General features: G+C 37.7%; 1 protein-coding gene across 1 annotated transcript in view; it reads right to left on the bottom strand.

Annotated features, from left to right (window-relative positions):
* The window catches only part of LOC144962437 (uncharacterized), a 51016-nt gene extending 41732 nt beyond the window's left edge, over positions 1-9284 (bottom strand). The window contains exons 1-2 of the mRNA XM_078895384.1: positions 9171-9284; positions 975-1069 (exon numbers count right to left, since the gene is read on the bottom strand). The gene's annotated coding sequence lies outside the window, so the exon portion shown is untranslated. The remainder of the gene's footprint in view (positions 1-974; positions 1070-9170) is intronic.
* Positions 9285-22278: the final 12994 nt, after the last annotated feature.

Here is a 22278-nt window from a genome sequence, read left to right as displayed (position 1 = left end):
TATGTGTTGTTCCTCCTCTCAATCTTTCCCTCTACTTAGTCTCAATGACCTAGATTGGATTGCGCTCACAGTGATGTGGAGCAAGTCGCGCATATAATAATAATAATAATAATAATAATAATAATAATAATAATAATAATAATAATAATAATAATAATAATAATAATAATAATAATAATAATAATCTTGCTGCAAACTTATATAGCGCTATAACTATGAGACACGAGACTCTAAGCGCATATTCGAGTTAAACCTTGCTGATCCGACAGTCTACTTTAAAAATTGTTTTTGGTCAGTTTCTTTTTACTATAGAGTATAGTTCGCCCATTGATAAATGGTCAGAATATGTAATGTTGCCTGATTGAAACCATGAAATCGTGTCAGCTTTTAAATTTGCCAAAGTTGAAGCCTTGAAGTGATCATGGGCCACTGAATGGTATCGTTGTCCAATACAATACAGATGGGTGCTTCGAGGGAAGGTAGCAAAAGGTATTTAGCCGGGATGGCCGAGGCCATTCGGGCACCGGGTTGGATCTCCATTAGTCACATATCGGGCGTGCCGCTCAAGTGGCTCGCTTAGGATCGATACCCGGGATGGTCTCGAGACGGTCAACAGGGATTATATATGATTTGTAAACATTTTAGTGTGTTCCTCTTACTGGGGACCTGTGCTTGTGTCTAGATGAGACTTTTAGGTGATCTCAAACTAAGTACTTTGATAGTGTGCTTTTGGAAAACGATGAATTTATCTCATATTTTGTGGTGAGTAACTTCTTTCCACATTTAACAGTGACAGCGGTTTTAGAGTAGTTTTTTTTTTTTATGTGGCATCAATACGATCCAAAATTTATATTCAGTTAAGACAAACTTAATCCAAGGTTGACACCAAATTTCTACAACTTTTGTTACAGCTGAAAAAAACCCAGAAAAACTCGCGCTATAAATAAAGAAATCTGAGTATAACTAAATCTTACTTGTATAAGAAAAATTATTCGTCTATGAAGCTGTTTTATTTTCCTGTGAAAATTTCTTGGTACATCTTCAACAAAGGACCATTTGAAAAGGTTAACTGAAAATAATGCATAAGTATTAGATATGGAATAGCATCTATTAGTCACGGTGCATTGTTATGGTTCCGTAGTAAAATGCTATTTTTTATGTGACCCATCATCTCAAAACAGTGTGTTCTGTCGAGACAATTTAGATGTTAAAGATTGAATTGATAGTACAAAAAATCTTTTAGTATTTCTGTTTTAACAGTTCTATTTTGCATATAAGAATAAACACATCACAGAAACTGCACTGCTTGCTTTGAGAATTCAATGATCTGACTCATAGTGAAGTAGAAAAATAAGTGAGTGTTATCTGTCTCTTGGATTGATCCAAAAGTCTGTGTGTTCAAATCATATGTTAAAGTAGTTTTGATGCACGGCTCAGAAACACGGAGAACGACCAAAACAGTCATAACAAAATCCGAACATTTGTCAACTCATGTCTGCGAAAGATTTTAAAAGTCCTTTGGCCAAAAAAAATAGCAACATCGAGCTGTGGCAGAAATCAAACCAAAAACCAATTATTCAAAAATTATGAAGAGAAAATGGAAGTGGATAGGTCTCACTCTTAGAAAGATTTGACCTGGAATCCATAGGGCAAACGATAGAAGGGCCTATCAAAGACCACCTGGAGAAGAGATGCAGGAGCAGACACTCGGACAGAAAAAAGAGGAGGACCTTCGATGATATCCTATGCTCCTGTATGGGCAATAAGCCAAAGTAAGCAAGTAAGTATTTGACACTATTCATCACGACATGGCGCTCAGCCGTCTTGAGAGAATTTTTGGAATAAATAGCACTGCACTGAGTTAGTTGTCATCATATCTGACTTACCGCTGACATTTTTTTTATTCGGGGAGTCAAAATCGTGTTTTTCCCGTTAAACTGGGTGTTCCTGAGGACCCAGTCCTTGGATCAGTCTTATTTTTGTGAGTATATGCAGCCACTGCAAAATATTATTAAACACAGTTGATCTTTTATGTCCATTTTATGCAGATGATTCTCACAGGTGATGATCTTGAAAGTTTGATTAAACAATATGAGGTTTATTTAAATATAGTCAATGTTGGATGGACAGAAATAAATTTTGTTTAATGATGAAATGAAAGATGATTTAATCAGTTATGGCAAAATAGCCACATTACAACGCAATGTTCAACCACATGCTTTGCGGTTTCTAGTTCCTTGATTCAATGCGTGGAAAGTCCCCAGTGATGAAGCGTCGCTGCTGTTGGACTGGTACCCGATCTCTGGCACAGAAACATGGCAAATTTCCCCCAGTTTCGAGGAGTATATGTCTCCACACTCTCGAGACGCAGAATGTGTCCAAATCGACTTCCATAGAATGTGAAAAGCATTTGCAACCGTTCTTCATCACAATCTCACCCCAGTACAGAGAAAACGGAGAGTTGAAATTTGTGCGGAACTGCTGTTGAAATGTGAAAAGGACATAGATTTCAATAAAACGATTTTTGTAGAAGATGAAAATTGGGTTTACCTTCCTTTCCAAGTGGGGCCATGTGGTCTAATGGTATCACACTTGCCTTCGGACCGAAAGGTCTGTGATTCGAGTCCTGACCGGAGCCGCGCATATTTGAGCCCTTGGAAAAGGCCCTTTATTCACATTCTCTAACCGTACTCAGGTGTTAAATGAGGACCTAGTCGTTAACATCATTTTCTTGTCGGAAAAATGTAATATAACCTAACGGGTGTCATGTCTCGTCCTACCTGGTAAGTGTTTCTGTTTGCTTGTGACCCATTGTAAAGCGCTATGAGCACTTTTAGTGGAAATTGTCCTATTCAAATACCCTTATACAACTCTTCTTATCATAATATGAAAACCAATAGGTGAATCATGAAGGATACTAATACAAATAACAGATCTTTCAGTAATGAAGGCATTCTAGCTATAATCAGACATGTAGGGATTGTGCAAGAATTCAAGTACGTAACATATTTATATTATAATCTGAAGGGTTCAAGTCATTCTGGGCACAGAAAAGATCACATATTTAATGTAAACCATGGATTATTCATTGGGACTGTCACCCCGACTATGGACAATGGTATATTGGACAAGGTTATTAACAAAAACTAATTTATGCGAAGAGTGTGTTTAATTTTTGGAGTCTGACACGATACTCAAAAGAGCTCATGTGGTAAGTAAGCGAAGTGGAGGTTATATGAGCATGCTTGGGAAATCAACTCTAAGTTTTCGAAAATGGCACCATTTTAAACAACATAGGTGTTCTATTCTCTAAAACCTTTTATATGGCCCTTTTAATAAGGATAAAAGGAAGAAAAGGGTAACAAAACATGTCCCATTTCATCACTTCATGAAAAATGCATTGACAGCACATGATTCAGGTTCTGGAAGTAATAAATAAAATTTACTTTTATTCATCCTGTCGGGGGAAATGTCTCTAGGGTCTATTCCAAGGGAAGACTGGGATAACCCAGGCGTCTGCCCCAATGCAGCGCTGCAAAAATTAGCTAGGGCGAGATTTCTTGCTCAAGGCCACACAGAGCAGTGGCGGGCGATCGAACTTGTTACACTTCGTGTACGAAGCAAAGACCGTAGCACTGAGCTATGCTGTGCCGTAGTAGTAATTTGATAGTTGCATCTACTTGCAAAGCGGTCTTTTGACGGTTTACTAAATTTGAGCAGATATCTTCACAGACTGAGGAAGTCAAGAATTCATGATGATCTAATATTAATTGATTACTTTTTAGATAATCTGCATCATTATCTATACTGGGGATATGGCCTGATGGAAGCCAACTATTCCTCTTATAACTATTGCACCATAACAGGAGATCCATTGCAATATCATTATACCGTATACGTAACAAATGGAATGTCTCCGATATTGTTACTAAAAGGTAGAGCTGTAGAATTGTCTGACCAAATTCTAAAATGACCATCAAATAATTTATCTGGCCCACACGCTTTGTTGGTTTTTATTTTAATTTAGCAAACAACTTAAATACTTGTCCGCTGTTTACGCTGAGTGGAATTCGTATGTGTTGCTTAGTTGTTCTTTTAGCATGTTTATCTCTTGGGAGAAGTCGTTTGTTTCAAAGCGGGCGTAGAATGCGTTCAGATTTTCGACTTGTTCTTGTTCTTTTTCCTGTTCAAGTTGACAAGTGGTCTTCGATGAGTTGTTGAGGCCAGCTGCTTCTTTCATGCCGCTCCGTACTGTTTTCATATCGTTCGATTAAAATTTTTCCTCGATTTTTGTTTTGAAGGTAACTTTGCACTCGATTGTTTTTCCTTTAACTTATTTTTGTAATCGTTTCTTTTCTTCAACATCCTTTTTCATGAAAGCTATTTTCTTTTGGTTCAGCAGTCCTTTCATTTCTTTTGTCACACATGGCTTGTTGTTTCCGTAGCTTTTGACGGTTTTTGTTGTTAATGATGACAGAAAGCGATGTACGAATTGACGACGTACATTGTTTCATGAATACTACTGCATTGTTTTGTTAGATTTTCCCAGTCTGTTGAATCAAGGGCACCTTTTAGTTTTTGAATTTCCTCGCGGCCCCACATCCTGATTGTTTTTTCAACGACTTTGTTTGATTTTAATTTTGTTATGTAGTTTGGCATAAGGAGTACCATATCATGGTCCGAGTTGCCAAGAGGGGGAAGGACTTGGATATGCTTGATATTAGAGTATGTGAGGTCGAGTGTTTGGTCACTTCGAGTTGGACAGGTGACATGTTGATAGATTTTTACACTGGGGTCGAGTGAGGCACGATTAAAGTCACCAGTGGTTATGATATCTGCTTTGGGGTGTTGAGTGAGCGGGCAATTTATGTTTCAGTTAGCGTATTAAGTGCGCATTGTGCATGGGTGTATGATAGTGTGTAGAGGATGTTAATTATTACTTTGCTACATTCTCTAGGTAGATAGAAGGGTCTTAGACTCCTTCCGCACTAGGACAAAACTGTCCCAGGACAAATTTGTCCTGTCCTACTGGAGAAAACTTCTATTCAAAAGGGGTTCCGCACTAGGACAGGACTGTCCCAGGACACACCTGCGCGAATGTATTTTTTTTTTTTTTTTTACAAGATTCAAAAGTTTATTAGTAGGCAATTGTCAATATAACTCATACAAGAATATAATATTTTCATCAACAAATCAAGTAAATAAAATCAATAATAAAGCAAGGCAAACAATGATAGTAATAATGATAATAATAGTAATAATAATAATAATAATAATAATAATAATAATAATAAATAAATAATAATAATAATAATAATAATAATAATAATAATAATAATAATAATAATAATAATAATAATGATAATTATAATGGTGATAATAATAATGTAAAATCTTCTAATTAATAGATTAGTTATTTAATAGTTTGAATTATAAATTAATAATTTAAAAAATAAGTCCTTGGTACAACTCTAATAATTCACATTTTATGAATCAACATAAGATACGACATGACGATAATGATTTTTACACTGTACAATGGGATTTGTTTACATAAGATCAAGAGTAATATTATTGCTGCTGCTACTACTACTACAAACTACATACTACTCTACTACTACTACTACTACACTACTATACTACTACTACTCTACTACTACCACTACCACAACCACTACTAACTATACTACTACTACTACTACTACTACTACTACTACTACTACTACTACTACTACTACTACCACTACTGCTACACTACTACTACTACTACTACTACTACTACTACTACTACTAACTACTACTACTACTGCTGCTGCTACTACTACTACTACTACCACGACTTCTACTATTACGACTACTACATCTACAACAACAACAACAACAACACTACTACTACTACTACTACTACATACTACTACATACTACTACTACTATACTACTACTACTACTACTACTACTACACTACAACACCACTACAACTACCACTCTTCTACCACTATCTTACTACTACTACACTACTACTGCTACTACTACTACTACTACTACTACTACTACTACTAGTAATGGATGAAATAGAGGTTGCATATTTCTGTGCTTTACTACGTGGGAAAAAAAGACAAATTGAAAGAGAAAACAATATTGGGTGCATCCTTTAATGACCCAAAGATTGCTCAAGGGTCAATTCCGTTGACTCTTTAGTGATCTCCGACCTTATCTTAAAATGACTTTCTTGGAATCACCTCATTTTACCCAGGTGCAAATGAGTACCAGTTCGCTGATGAAAGTAATCTTTGACGGACTAGCATCATTCAAGAGGATAATAGAAAGTCAGCATGGCTCGGTGGTACGGTCTTTGCTTCGTACCCGAAAGGCATCAGTTCGATCACCCGCTGATGCGCTGTGTTGCCTTGAGTAAGTCACCTCGCCTAGCTCAATTTGCGGCGCTGCACTGCGGCTAACGCCTGGGTTATACCTCGCCCTAGGTCAATTTGCGGCGCTGCATTGCGGCTGACGCCTGGGTTATTCCAGTCTTCCCTTGGAATAGACCCTCGAGAAAAATTTCCCCTATGGGATGAAAAAGGGAATTTTATTTTTTTTAATTTTAAACTGTTATCTGTCTGCTCAACGCTACAGCAACATGGATAAGTTCCGGATTTATAAGCTTAGGAGGCAAGATGGTCCATGGTTAGCGCGTTGTACTCTGGACTCAGAGGTTCTTTGTTCGATTCCGACCGAAGCCAATTTGTACTTTCTAGAGCAAGAAAATTTACTCCAGTCACTCACTCCATTCAGTTGTAAAAGGGTACCTGTCAAGCTGGGATAGTAATCTGCGATAGACTAGCGTCCTGTTCAAAGGTTTTCAAACAAATACGTTAATTGTCCGCTTCACGCTATTGAAACCGGAATAACTCCTGCACCATTGGCTACAAGGCTCTAAAGGAGTTAATTTGTCTTACAGTGAGTCCAAGTGGCTCAGAAGGACTTACTTTAAAATATTTTCATTGAAAATTCCCGAAATAAATAACGATAAAGATAATTGATCCCACAAGGTACCGACCGAATAGATGTGCGACCGGTTTTAGACACGTTGCTGCTGTGTCACAAAGTATGACACTTCTTAAATTATATTTATAAACATACGTTTTTAAATTGCCGAAAATGTTTATGTTGCTATGCCTTCTGTACGTGGTTTCATCACATAGAATTATTTTTTGATTTTTTCTTGCTTTTTTATATTCAGAATTGAAATAAATAAATAAATCATAACTGTGAAATTGAATGTAAGCTTCAGTTTAATATACGAAAACAGATAAAATGGACGTTTCGGGTTTCCCCTTCGTCAACAACACATGATGAATTAAAAACTACAGACGAATGAGATAATGTGGTAGTGGCGTTGTTAAGATGCATAAACAAAAACATTGATGGGCAGGAAATTGTATGCTACTTTGTGAGGAAGCGCGAATTAAAACAGAGCAATAGAAATTTATAAAAGGTGCGTACTTAATTATGTTAAAAGAGGGGAGGCGGGTAGGAACTGTGTAATGCAGTATAGAAGACAGTGAACTAAAATAAAGTGTGGACTATTGTTGGAAAATAAATACAATGGAATTGGAAATAAATACAAAATGAAAGGGATGTAGGTATTAATATATTAGTGGCATTAGCAGCAGCAGAAGCAACAGTAGAAATAATAATAGTAGTAGTAGTAGTAGTAGTAGTAGTAGTAGTAGTAGTAGTAGTAGTAGTAGTAGTAGTAGTAGTAGTAGTAGTAGTAGTAGTAGTAGTAGTAGTAGTAGTAGTAGTAGTAGTAGGGATGCAGAAAATAAAGACAGGCATTTCAATTTTGACACGGCGCCGCCAAGTCTGGGACTTTTTTGTCCTAGTGCGGAAGTCTGCTATATTTTTCTACTATCACAAACGATATGAACACGGGACTGGGACAGTCCTGTCCCGTTGATTTTGTAGCATTTCACAACGGCCTGGGACACAACGGGACTGTTTTGTCCCGTCCCAATAGGTGCGGAAGATTTCTCTAAATTCTATATGTTACAGATTTGGGACAGGACTGTCCCAGGACAGTCCTGTCCTAGTGCGGAAGAGGGTTTAAGGAGACGGTTAGGAGGTCCAAATCTTCGTTCCTGGTTGATGATACGACAGTAACATTGTTTGTTTGGGTGGCACCAGCGTTCGTTAATATAAATACACACTCCTCCTCCTCCTTTTGTTTTGGTAGTCTGATCGAGGTCACGGTCACAGCGTTTGAGTGTGTAGCCATTGATGTAGCAGCTATCTGGTGCAGATTGTTGAAGCCATGTTTCAGTAAGGCACACGACTGAGGCGTTCCTGTACTCATGCATATATTTACAACAAGCATATAGTTCATCGTGTTTGTTGTTGATTGATCTTAGATTTCCCGTCACAATAACAGGCAATGGAGGTTTTTAGTTTTGTCTACACATGCGAGCCTTCACCCCACCTTTCTTTCTCCTCATGCATGATGTAACGATTTGAGGGTGGTGTGTGTTGCAACACGGTGTTAGTTGCTGGTCTTAACTATTTAAGTGTTGCGTTGTCGTACACATACTTGGCATTGTTGGGCGAGTCGTGTTCCCTCATCCGTGTCAAACTCGGCTGGAGGTTACGATGGCGGGCTCTTTTGTCGTTGTGGTTTTGGGATGTTACCCCATTATTGGTATTTATTTGTCAAAGTCTCGATTAAATACACTTTTTTTTTAACTCTCAAAAACACGTCCAAAGGAAAGCATGGCATTTGATGATTACATTGTTACATTCATTTTAACGAGCCTAGTTTAACATTGTTGTAATGGACAATATGCTGCGTCATTTTCTTGAGATATTTCGATTACAACAATGAATCCACAAGGAATTGGGTAATCAGACCTGCAAATAAGTGCACCTCGGCATATTCCCCTCAAGTATAATAAGAATTTTAAAATATATGAAACTCATCGCGAACAAAGAGTTCCGCTTTTTTCACTCTTCATGACGAATCATCAATAGTATATCGTGTGCTCCCCCTCCACCACGAATAGTGGGGTTGACACTGTAACAAGCATCGTAACAAAAAGAACTTGTCACGATTAACAAATTCAATCATTGGCAATATAGAAAAAGAATTCATCATGAATAATGAATTTAATAATTACCATAGAAACTGACTTCCCATCATGGATAACAAGAACAACGGGCCATGCTTGTGGCAGCGAAGAGATTATAATGATTATAATAATTATAACACACGAAGTGGTCGTGGAGTAGTGTCGAGCGGAAGTCTCGATGATACCTCAAGTCATCGGCCACCAACACTCAAAACTTCCCGAACTCGATGACCAAGGAAAAGTCGGGAATTCCCGAGAAGTAGCACTTCAACTGAGCTTTGGATGGCTTTTTTGTATTAAAACTTAAAATACATTAAATAAATTCACTTTGTATAATAATAAAACATTGATACCTATAACCATTTTGATCTATTTACGACGTTTGTGTTTTGTTAGCTGTTTAAAATATGATATAACGTCAATACCCAATACCAATGACTAGGTATTGAATGAAAGCACCGATGACTAGAGCGATGCTCGAGACTTTTTTGAGTCTCGAGACTCAAAAAAGCATCGAGACGCAAAAAAGTCTCGAGCTTCGCTGGAATCATCGCCGACGAGAGAGGGGTGAACAATGCAGATAGTACACATTGTTAGTAACGCGTGCGTCGCTCGCGCAGTATAGTCTCGAGACTCGGGACTCGGGACTCAATACGAGAAGCATCGACGACCAAGATTCTCGAGACGAGAAAAGCATCGAGAACTAAGTGGAGGTCGGGAAATTCTCAGTCGTCGATGACCTGACTTCTCAAAACCTAAAGCGTCGATGACCTTTTGGTGACCCGGATGCCCTCCCCTATCGTGGAGTTGTGGTGGGAGGCCTTCCGAAAACACCTCGTGCTAAGGGAAACAACTCAAATATTCCATCAACCATTGAGTGCAAATAATAATAATAATAATAATAATAATAATAATAATAATAATAATAATAATAATAATAATAATAATAATAATAATAATAATAATAAATAATAATAACAATAATAATAATAATAATAATAATAATAATAATAATAATAATAATAATAATAATAATAATAATAATAATAATAAATAATAATAATAATAATAATAATGATAATAATAATAATAAAAATAATAATAATAATAATAATTTTATGTTAATTTTATGTTTTTATTGATATTTTATTAACTTTACTTACTTCTATGTGCATTTTGAAACATTCCATATTCTGGAATGTGGATAATTGTTTCAAACAGCGGAGTTTCAAAAAAAGTGTCTGGGAATAAGAAATAATCGTTATTCGCAGACCCTGTCTCGGAATAATAATAATAATAACAATAATAATGATAATAATAATAATAATAATAATAATAATAATAATAATAATAATAATAATAATAATAATAATAATAATAATAATAATAATAATAATAATCATAATAATAATAATAACAATAATAATAATAATAATAATAATAATAATAATAATAATAATAATAATAATAATAATAATAATAATAATAATAATAATAATAATAATAATAATAATAACAATAATAATAATAATAATAATAATAATACACTTGATACATAAAGCTACATTGGGTAGAGGAGCGAAACCTAGGTGAACAGACAGTATGTAAGAGCTCCATGAGCGAAACCCATAGCTAAAGCTTGGCGTGGTAGTCGCATCACCCGTGGCTGAGCCGCTGATCGAGCCCCGATATCGATGTTACGGCTCTGGAGTGAAAATTGTGTAAACCGGTGAACATAGTTTTACTTCCATTGCCGTGGAATCGCTTCCTGTGCACTAATTTCATCACTTCCGGTCTCATTTTAAAGAGGAGAAGCCAGCGCGTCAGGCGGCGTTTTCAGATTTTTAATCCGTTCATTCTTTGTTCAGATGCTAGCTGTTTGAAAATTTGGTAAGTTTTAACTTCATTTTAAATACTTTTTTCATTATATTACCTATTTTTAATTAATGTTATATTATTCGCCAACCATTTTTCTCTATTTGTGTGAATTTTGGTGGTGATTGATGCTGGCGACAGCGTCTTTTAGTGACTTTAAATACGACGCGTGTTCATGAAGTTGGCGACGGCCAACCAGGATTGCCTCTCGATGTATCCCAGAGTCTCCTGTGTACAGTGCAGTCTGTAAACTATCGACTGCGTTTGCTTTTGTGACTTGTATAAATAATTTCAAGCTGAATAATTGCTGTAAAAAGACTGAAAATAGTCCTATCCATAATTTTAGTTTTATTTTATGAATGAATGTTGAAACTGAAATGACTTTTTAACTGGGATGATACCGGACAACTAAAAATTATGTTCCACTGATATTATTTTTTATCTTTCATTTTTGTTTGTTCTGCAGGTTAAGTGTTGGTTTAATTTAATGTGGTTAATTTCAATACAAATAATACAGAATAGCATGATAGAGTCAATTCAAGTGAAAGTATATTTCATTCATTACTTTACTCTTTACCACAACAAAAATTATTATATAACTTTTAATTTTGTTGATTTAATCATAATCGAAGTACTTTTTTTGTTTTCAGAGTGACGTTCATTATGACACCACATTTTCATGTTTCATTTCCTTTTTCTAGGATATTGTTGTAATTATTATTTTTTTGTCTCTTCCACCCCTTTTTTTAAAACTGACAGATCATACTCCAGAATGTCTACTCCAAGAAACATCAATGAGCTCAATAGCTTTATATTTCAAAACTTTTGCTCATTCAACAGTACATCACTGAAGAATGGGCATTTACTATATGCTTTCCAGAAGAATGAGAAAAGCATACCCAAGACAATTTCTTTTTTCCTGGAAATGGAGGCAGCCCTAAACAAAGCTGCTCTCCAAGTTCATCTTGGGAAATTGCTGAACACAATGAAAAATTTTGTAAAAAGTCTTAAATATGAGAGAGTCTGGAGGAAGGCAGAGGATTTGATGCAGACACCTTATGTGCTGCCGACTACTTCTACTACTTCTACTACTTCTACCACTACTACTACTACTACTACAACATCAGTCTGCCATTCAAGAAATCTACGAAAGGACTGTGACCGCTGTAGACAGAAGAGAGTTGAGTTGGAGGAGGCATTGTCTAAATGTCGACGCTTGAGAGCTGAGGTTCGGCGGGCACGGACATTTTCCCTGAAAAACAAACGACTTTCTCAGGCGCTTGCCAGAAAGTGCAGCACTGAGAAAGTCCTGAGGAGAGAGCGGCGTTTTTTAAAACGAAAAATTAGATCATTGGAGGCCAGACCCTCAACTACTACCGTAGGTTGAGGCGGGCATTGGATGGGAAACAACAAACAGTTGGAGAGTTGGATGACCAATTGAATGCTGTGAACAAGGAGCTGACAAACCTAAGTCAGGAAGTAAAGAACTTACAGATAGCAAATGACTATTAAGTTCAACTGAGGAAGCTGAGGAGGTGGATGATTTTGAGCCTGTAGGAGGGAGGCATTATTTATCTAAAATGAGGAAGGTGATGTATAAAACTTTGATTTCTCAGGTTCCTGTAGCTCATTCTGGAGGCGTTGTGAGTTATGTTTTACAGGAGCTTGGGAATTCAAATGAGGTGAAGGTGCCTCTAAGTCTACTGTTGCCAGGATGGCTTATGAGTTATCTGCTCTGTCACATCTTCAGGTTGCTGAGGCTGTGCTTAAATGTGAATGTGCCACTCTTTGTTGGGATGCAACAACCTATGCAGCTCAGCATGCCAATCAAATTCACATCTCAACAGAGAGTGCAACTTTTACTTTATCGATTGCCGAGTTGGCTAGTGGATCAGCAAAGGATTACACACGTCACATCATCTCGGTTATCGATGAGATAGCCACAAGCTATTCCATCTACAGTGGACAGGACTTCATTTCAATAAAGAATGATTTCCTGTCTAAGATTTCCAGCACAGTGAGTGATCGTGCTCCAGTCAACCACTGTGTTGTGGAACAGTTGAAAGAGGAGTTGGAGGTGGACATTATGGAGCTGAATTGTAACGTTCATCCCCTGGATGGCTTTGCTTCCCACACACGTTCAGCTCTGGGCAATCTGGACAAGGAAGACGGGCTTCCAAGCAATGGTCGAGGTGACTGCTGTGCTGCTAACTTCATCTATGCCATTTCTAAGATCAGGTAGGCATGATTTTTTCCCCTAGTTTCATTGTCAGATTTAATGCACTTGTTTTGTACAAATATTATCTCTTCTATTACTTCTAGGCTTTAGGTCTAAGTGGCAAGACACTTGCCTTTCGATCAAAAGGTTCAAATTTGAATCATTGCATTGTTTTAAATAACGAAGGGCCATATCTGATCATAGATCCGCTGATGACAGTTTTCATTGTTGATTTCATCGTTGCTCCTATTTTTAAAGTGAATTTCCAATGCACATATTCTTGATGAAGAAACAAGGAAATAGTGTTACAGTTTATGAAGTGAGGTGTTAAAGAGAATTTAATATATTTGAGGGGAAAAAATATATACAATTTAATGGCTCTTTACATTTTGAACTTGCTTGCGAAATTTATTTACCATCCTTTTTTTCAGGACACTATCACTTGTTTGTCACCTTGGTTCTTTAACAAATCATATTTATTTTTACATTCATTTTTGATCCTCTACAGATACAAGCAGACTGGGGATCCGTCTGGGTTCAAGTCTTTCATGGCAAGAAAGGACATCCCCTCGGATGTATTTGTCCGTTATGTGGGCAACAGACTGCATGTAATGTTCAGAATGGCTGGCAGCATAGTAGCGTACAAATCAGAACTACTTGAATACCTTGAGAGGTACTTTACTCTTTTTATCTTGTATTTCATTTTTTTTTGCCTATGTCCATTACAAACTTTTTTCTCTCTCTCTGTAATGATTCACATTCATTTTAATAATAGTAAGATCCCAGATAAATCAAATTATACTATTTGTACGGCTTTGTGGTCTTATGGTAGCTCGCTGGCCTTCCGACGGTATATCCCTGTTTTGAGTACCACTGTGGATGACAAAGTTTAGTCCGTGCAAAAGGCTCTTGACTCACATTTTCTCACCACATTTTTTAAATTTATAATTTATAGTGCTTTGAAGAAGCCTAAATAGTGTTTGTCTTTTAAAAGCTGTTTCGCTTCAATTCTTTATTTTTTCAAATAGACCTATTGTTTGTGTGTTTGAGTTAATTATCTTATCTGCCTTTGTGGTGATTGATAACCAATTGACAAACAAGTTTACCGTTACCCATTTTTGTCAACAGATTTTGTCGACTTGAAGCCCGTCGGACCTTGCTCCGGGATTTGAATGACAATCGAATGGTTGCCCAGTTCCAAGCTCTTGGACTGTGTGGGAAGTTAATAACAGGCCCTTGGATGACCCTCTTTTATGGGAATAGCCATAGACTGAGCAATCTGGAGATGGGTGAGTATATCAGGCTCTTTGATAAAAACTTGACAGCCTTCATTGAGCAACCTCTAAAGATGCTCACCTCATCTTCGGATGTCTTCGATAATGCTGTTCCTGCCAGTAATGTATTAACATCCCTGAGAAACACAGAGGACCCAGCTTTGTTGCAGAAATATCTGACTGCCATTCTTGCAGCATTTAAGAAGGTGACCTGCAATCAGCTGGGAAAATACATTACTGGCATATTATCGATGCCATCAGATGCTGACTTCAGTCAACGAAGTCTGCTTCACCAAATAATATTTGGGCAGAGAGGAGTTTGGGGATGACAGATGCTTTATGGAGGCGTGCCCCAAATGCTTCATTAGGGTTCCTGGATGCAAAAGTCAAGGCAAGAACCAACAGGACCCTTCCTTGGCTTGACACTCATGACAGCAACACACAGGAACGACTAATAAAGTATGCTGTCAAGAGGGGCTCTTATTTAAGGGCAGCTCATTCTAGGTGGTCCAAAAACATTGGTGCTGCTAAGCAGGAGAGGCAGTTGTTGGTGGGGCAGGCACGAGACAAGAAGATGAGGCGGGCACTGGAGAAAGAAGTCAAGGAGTCCCTCATAAAGCAGGATCCTACAAATTCAATATATGAGGGACTCAGCTTGACACAGAAGGGCTTCATAAATAAAATAATTCACCGCGAGGATGTTCTCGGCTCCCGTTTTCAACATACTTGGGAATCGGAAGAGGGAGTTGATGTAACTTACTGGGGGAGGATTCGTGCAGTCATTCCTGCTACCAAGTCTCGACCATCAAAGTTCACGTTAGGTTATTGGGACTTGGATGCTGCCGAGTCCTCTTCTGAGGACTATGACATGGACGTCAGTGCTGTACTGGCTGACATGGTCACAGCTGACCTTTCATTTTTTTGATTGGATATGTTTATTGATTCCTTTTTATTTGATGTTTTCAAGTTTGATATTGTACTCACCTTGTGAGTTTGTTCGTCTGTCTTGTATTTTTAAATATGAGATTGAAATAACAACATGAATTTTATCGTCTGCCACCTCCAACTCCAGTCGTCTGCTGACTCGAACTCCAGTCGTCTGTCTTGTATTTTTGAATATGAGATTGAAATAACAACATGAATTTGATTGTCTGCCACCTCCAGCTCCTATAATCTGCCTTGTATTTTTGAGTATGAAATTGTAATAACAACATGAATTTGATTGTCTGCCACCTCCAACTCCCGTCGTCTGCCTTCTCCAGCTCCAATAATCTGCCTTGTATTTTTAAATATGAAATTGAAATAACAACATGAATTTGACTGTCTGCCAACTCCAAATCCCGTCATCTGCCTCCTCCAGCTCCAATAATCTGCCTTGTATTTTTAAATATGAAATTGAAATAACAACATGAATTTGATTGTCTGCCACCTCCAACTCCAGTCGTCTGCCACCTCCAACTCCAGTTGTCTGCCGCCTCGAACTCCAGTCGTCTGTCGTATGTATTTTTAAATATGAGATTGAAATAACAACATGAATTTGATTGTCTGCCACCTCCAACTCCCGTCATCTGCCTCCTCCAGCTCCAATAATCTGCCTTGTATTTTAAAATATGAAATTGAAATAACAACATGAATTTGATTGTCTGCCACCTCCAACTCCAGTCGTCTGCCACCTCCAGCTCCAGTCGTCTGCCGCCTCGAACTCCAGTCGTCTGTCTTGTATTTTTAAATATGAGATTGAAATAACAACATGAATTTGATTGTCTGCCGCCTCGAACTCCAGTCATCTGTCTTGTATTTTTAAATATGAGATTGAAATAACAACATGAATTTGATTGTCTGTCACCTCCAACTCCAGTCATCTGCCGCCTCGAACTCCAGTCGTCTGTCTTGTATTTTTGAATATGAGATTGAAATAACAACATGAATTTGATTGTCTGTCACCTCCAGCTCCTATAATCTGCCTTGTATTTTTGAGTATGAAATTGTAATAACAACATGAATTTGATTGTCTGCCACCTCCAACTCCCGTCGTCTGCCTCCTCCAGCTCCAATAATCTGCCTTGTATTTTTAAATATGAAATTGAAATAACAACATGAATTTGATTGTCTGCCACCTCCAACTCCCGTCGTCTGTCTTGTATTTTTAAATATGAGATTGAAAAAACAACATGAATTTGATTGTCTGTCACCTCCAGCTCCTATAATCTGCCTTGTATTTTTGAGTATGAAATTGTAATAACAACATGAATTTGATTGTCTGTCACCTCCAACTCCCGTCGTCTGCCTCCTCCAGCTCCAATAATCTGCCTTGTATTTTTAAATATGAAATTGAAATAACAACATGAATTTGATTGTCTGCCACCTCCAACTCCCGTCGTCTGTCTTGTATTTTTAAATATGAGATTGAATAAACAACATGAATTTGATTGTCTGTCACCTCCAGCTCCTATAATATGCCTTGTATTTTTGAGTATGTAATTGTAATAACAACATGAATTTGATTGTCTGCCACCTCCAACTCCCGTCGTCTGCCTCCTCCAGCTCCAATAATCTGCCTTGTATTTTTAAATATGAAATTGAAATAACAACATGAATTTGATTGTCTGCCACCTCCAACTCCAGTCATCTGCCGCCTTGAACTCCAGTCGTAAGTCTTGTATTTTTAAATATGAGATTGAAATAACAACATGAATTTGATTGTCTGCCACCTCCAACTCCCGTCGTCTGCCTCCTCCAGCTCCAATAATCTGCCTTGTATTTTTAAATATGAAATTGAAATAACAACATGAATTTGATTGTCTGCCACCTTCAACTCCAGTCGTCTGCCACCTCCAACTCCAGTTGTCTGCCGCCTCGAACTCCAGTCGTCTGTCTTGTATTTTTAAATATGAGATTGAAATAATAACATGAATTTGATTGTCAGCCACCTCCAACTCCAGTCGTCTGCCACCTCCAACCCCAGTCATCTGCCGCCTCGAACTCCAGTCGTCTGTCTTGTATTTTTAAATATGAGATTGAAATAACAACATGAATTTGATTGTCTGCCACCTCCAACTCCAGTCGTCTGCCACCTCCAGCTCCAGTCGTCTGCCGCCTCGAACTCCAGTCGTCTGTCTTGTATTTTTAAATATGAGATTGAAACACTGGCGGTCGGTCAATAGAGCGAAGTTGTTTTGTGCCGCCCTATATTTTCCGTAGATTAGCATGTTAACCAAACAAAAAACTTCAATTTTAAAATTTTGATAAAATTAAAAATTTAGCACATACTGCTTTTTGTTTTGAATATAATATTTGATGACTCGTGCGTCGCTCCGCGAAGGTGGCGTCAAATCGGCACGTTTCATCTTTCCCCCGTTGCCTGCGCGGGGTGACAATGAGCGGAGGGTGTGGTATGGTGGGGACGTTTTTTGTTGTTGATATGAGCCAGTCTTCGTTTGGCCGTCCTGTCCTTATCCTATACTCTGTTGTACCTTGAAGAAAGTTAGTGTTACCACTCCCCAATCTCCCTCCACCCTCCCTCCCCAACTAACTATTGTCTTTCACTGCTTAAATAATTAGGCCAAGACGGCCAATCTAGCGATGCACGCCCTGAGGTCCTACTTGGGATAAATTAAAACCCTATCAGTTTTATCACTGAAAGAAGAGGCTTTGCTTCACTAAGATATACGGATGAAGAGAATGGCAATAAATATATATTTTATCATTGTTGGTTTTGCTTAAATATATATTAAATATCAAAAAGAACATTAAACAAAGTATGCACCGAGAAGAGCCCCATGGTACTATAAATAAAAATCCCTGACCCACGGAGTCCTTCATCCCCGCACACTCCCAACGATCCCTACTCAACTTGTATTGTGTGCATTGTCTAATAATAGTATAATTATAAAGATGTCGCTGATTGTGTATGAAGTTAACAAGTGCTTTGCGTTTGGAATTTAATGTGGATTTTTAAATTCAATTATTCTAAAGTTGTGTGTCATACCGTTAGTATTCAGAGAAAATGTCTTATCGCTGTTGTCATTGTTTATGAAACCTACCTGTTTTTATCTTTGGAAAGATTTCTTGAATCATTTTATTTTAAAAAGTTATTTCTGTAATTTGTAATCAATCATGAATCATGTTGATTTTTAAATTGAAAATCAATTTCGACACTTATCCCCTCAAGAGAAAATCGTGGTGAAAGATTTAGGTCCCACACAAACCAGTGAATTTTAACTTAGTTTCTAACACTCCGGGGAGTCAGCGCCGATTTAATGATTATTTTTAAACTGTTGAATGGCTTACTGCCAGTGTAAGTGAAAGCCGTAAAACGCTTCATTGTTTTTATTGCTTGATTTTTGGTGATGTAAGCTAAAACGGACAACAGGAGGATTCAGTGATATTGCGCACATCTCTCAGGCACTGAAGAAACATTCTGAATCAAATAGCCATGTCACAGATGCTGTTAAATATAAACTTTTCAACGTTGTAGATATAAGAAATCAGTTGGAAACAGGACATGCTGCGTCTGTGAGTCGTTATAATGAACAGGTGAAAGTTAACAGACCCGTTTTGTACAAGATAATTGATGCTCTTTTGTGAGTATGTCTCATTAATATTCTAACACACACACACACACACACACATACATGCACACACAAATATACGCACATATGCAAACATATGCACACATAAAGACAAACAATTGCAATACCCCCCTCTCCACACACACACACACACACACACACACACACACATACAAAGTAGGTCAAAATTAGTTAAATTAACTAGACCAATAAAATTTGATTCTGTATTTCGGATTTGTGCCGCCTTAAATACAATGTGACCAACCGCCCCTGGATTGAAATAACAACATGAATTTGATTGTCTGCCGTCTCAAACTCCAGTCATCTGCCGCCTCGAACTCCAGTCGTCTGTCTTGTATTTTTAAATATGAGATTGAAATAACAACATGAATTTGATTGTCTGCCGCCTCGAACTCCAGCCGTCTGTCTTGTATTTTTAAATATGAAGTTGAAATAACAACATGAATTTGATTGTCTGCCACCTCCAACTCCAGTCGTCTGCCACCTCCAACTCCAGTCGTCTGCCGCCTCCAACTCCAGTCGTCTGTCTTGTATTTTTAAATATGAGATTGAAATAACAACATGAATTTGATTGTCTGCCACCTCCAACTCCAGTCGTCTGCCACCTCCATCTCCAGTCGTCTGCCGCCTCCAACTCCAGTCGTCTGTCTTGTATTTTTAAATATGAGATTGAAATAACAACATGAATTTGATTGTCTGCCACCTCCAACTCCAGTCGTCTGCCACCTCCAGCTCCAGTCGTCTGCCGCCTCGAACTCCAGTCGTCTGTCTTGTATTTTTAAATATGAGATTGAAATAACAACATGAATTTGATTGTCTGCCGCCTCAAACTCCAGTCATCTGCCGCCTCGAACTCCAGTCGTCTGTCTTGTATTTTTAAATATGAGATTGAAATAACAACATGAATTTGATTGTCTGCCGCCTCGAACTCCAGCCGTCTGTCTTGTATTTTTAAATATGAAGTTGAAATAACAACATGAATTTGATTGTCTGCCACCTCCAACTCCAGTCGTCTGCCACCTCCAACTCCAGTCGTCTGCCGCCTCCAACTCCAGTCGTCTGTCTTGTATTTTTAAATATGAGATTGAAATAACAACATGAATTTGATTGTCTGCCACCTCCAACTCCAGTCGTCTGCCACCTCCAGCTCCAGTCGTCTGCCGCCTCGAACTCCAGTCGTCTGTCTTGTATTTTTAAATATGAGATTGAAATAACAACATGAATTTGATTGTCTGCCGCCTCAAACTCCAGTCATCTGCCGCCTCGAACTCCAGTCGTCTGTCTTGTATTTTTAAATATGAGATTGAAATAACAACATGAATTTGATTGTCTGCCGCCTCGAACTCCAGCCGCCTGTCTTGTATTTTTAAATATGAAGTTGAAATAACAACATGAATTTGATTGTCTGCCACCTCCAACTCCAGTCGTCTGCCACCTCCAACTCCAGTCGTCTGCCGCCTCCAACTCCAGTCGTCTGTCTTGTATTTTTAAATATGAGATTGAAATAACAACATGAATTTGATTGTCTGCCACCTCCAACTCCAGTCGTCTGCCACCTCCAACTCCAGTCGTCTGCCGCCTCCAACTCCAGTCTTCTGTCTTGTATTTTTAAATATGAGATTGAAATAACAACATGAATTTGATCATCTGCCGCCTCCAGCTCCAATAATCTATTTTGTATTTTTAAATATGAAATTGAAGTAACAACATGAATTCGATCGTCAGTCTCCCCCAACTACTTCTGTATCATTGCTTGGACTTCGATGTATTTATTCAGTATCATTACCTGGATATTGCCTGTGTCTACATTCCATGCAGCCAACAACCCAGAGTGCCTAGATTTTGTTGTCTTCTGTCTTTTGCCACATCTCAGCCAACTTATGGATTTAAGCGAGTCAGTATGTGAGTACCCTTTAATTTTAATTATCTGTTCTCTTAGTGATGTTGAATGCAAAGCAATTATCAAATTTTATAAAGTTCATTTCAATTTTAATGTAGTTTAATAGTTAGTCATATGATACATCTCTTCGAGATTTCAGTTTGATATATGACATGCCTATGTTGCAGAAAGTTTGCAAAGTGTCGGTATTTATCGGCTTATTGTTTGTTATTATGTAATATGTTACGTAATATTCAATTTTGCATTTTCAGGTTAAGTTTTCTCTACCACTCTTATGTAGTTCTTGTTTTTAATTTTGCATTTTTATCACTGACCATGTTTGCATATATAAAGCGGCAAGCTTGTTTCTCCCGAGTACTGTTGGTGCCCAAATGTCTTGTCCAAGGATGCAAAAACAATGGGCAGTAAATTTGCAAGTTGCATTTACTGACTCTTGTTCAACTTTATTTCTAGCCGTGTTCATTGTTTTTTGTTTTTTTTTCTTCTCTCCGAATACCAGTCATCTTTCGTCTGTTGCTCATTTGCCAATGCCAAATATTAAGTGCCTTCCCCAAGGACACAACTTTAGTGTCTAAATTCATACGTTTACGCTCCTTTCCTCTTGTTTTAACAATTTTTGTGTTCAATATTAATCATAGCCATAGTATTGTAAGCATGCTCTGGAAGAAGACCACCCTCAAATCTGTTTTTAAAGTTATTATCCGTTCCTCGCGCCTTTTTTTTTCATTTTCTAGGGTTATGTAATTGCATGACGTTGCATAATATTGCATAATAATCATTTAATTTTTAAAAAAATTTGCTTCGTCTTTCCTTTGCGATCATTTTGATATATGGTTTTATATGTATTCCACCCCAAATAACCGTGATTTTCCATTTCCCCCGCTTTTCAGTTGCTCTCTGTTCACAGTTTTAGTTTCTTTTTTCCTCTTAAATTATATTAAGTATTTTGGTCCACTTTTGCGGACTAATAATCCCGTAACTTTGGTTCTAATTGTCACATTGTCATAATTTTTGTACCATTGAAAAGTGTATTTCTTGCAGAATAGCATGAGACTATTTTGAAAACAATTGCTGCAATCTCAAATTTTCATGCCATATCTAGATCGACCGAGCCAAACTGTAAACGAAGACCAAACAAACTCGAGTGGACAGTGTGTAAGTTTTACGGCAGTATGTAGTTGTTCTAATTCTAGGCTAATATCGTGTTATCGAATAAAAATAATCTACAGGCTTGATAGAATATCGTTTTCTGACGCTAGGAGGAGCGGAAGAAAACACGAAAGAACCTATACAACTG

This window comes from Berghia stephanieae, chromosome 1, assembly GCF_034508935.2.
Source record: "Berghia stephanieae isolate SIO BIC M18660-M18661 chromosome 1, UCSD_Bste_1.3, whole genome shotgun sequence".
In the NCBI taxonomy this organism is placed as follows: Eukaryota; Metazoa; Mollusca; class Gastropoda; order Nudibranchia; family Aeolidiidae; genus Berghia; species Berghia stephanieae.
This window is presented reverse-complemented; position numbering and strand designations above follow the sequence as displayed.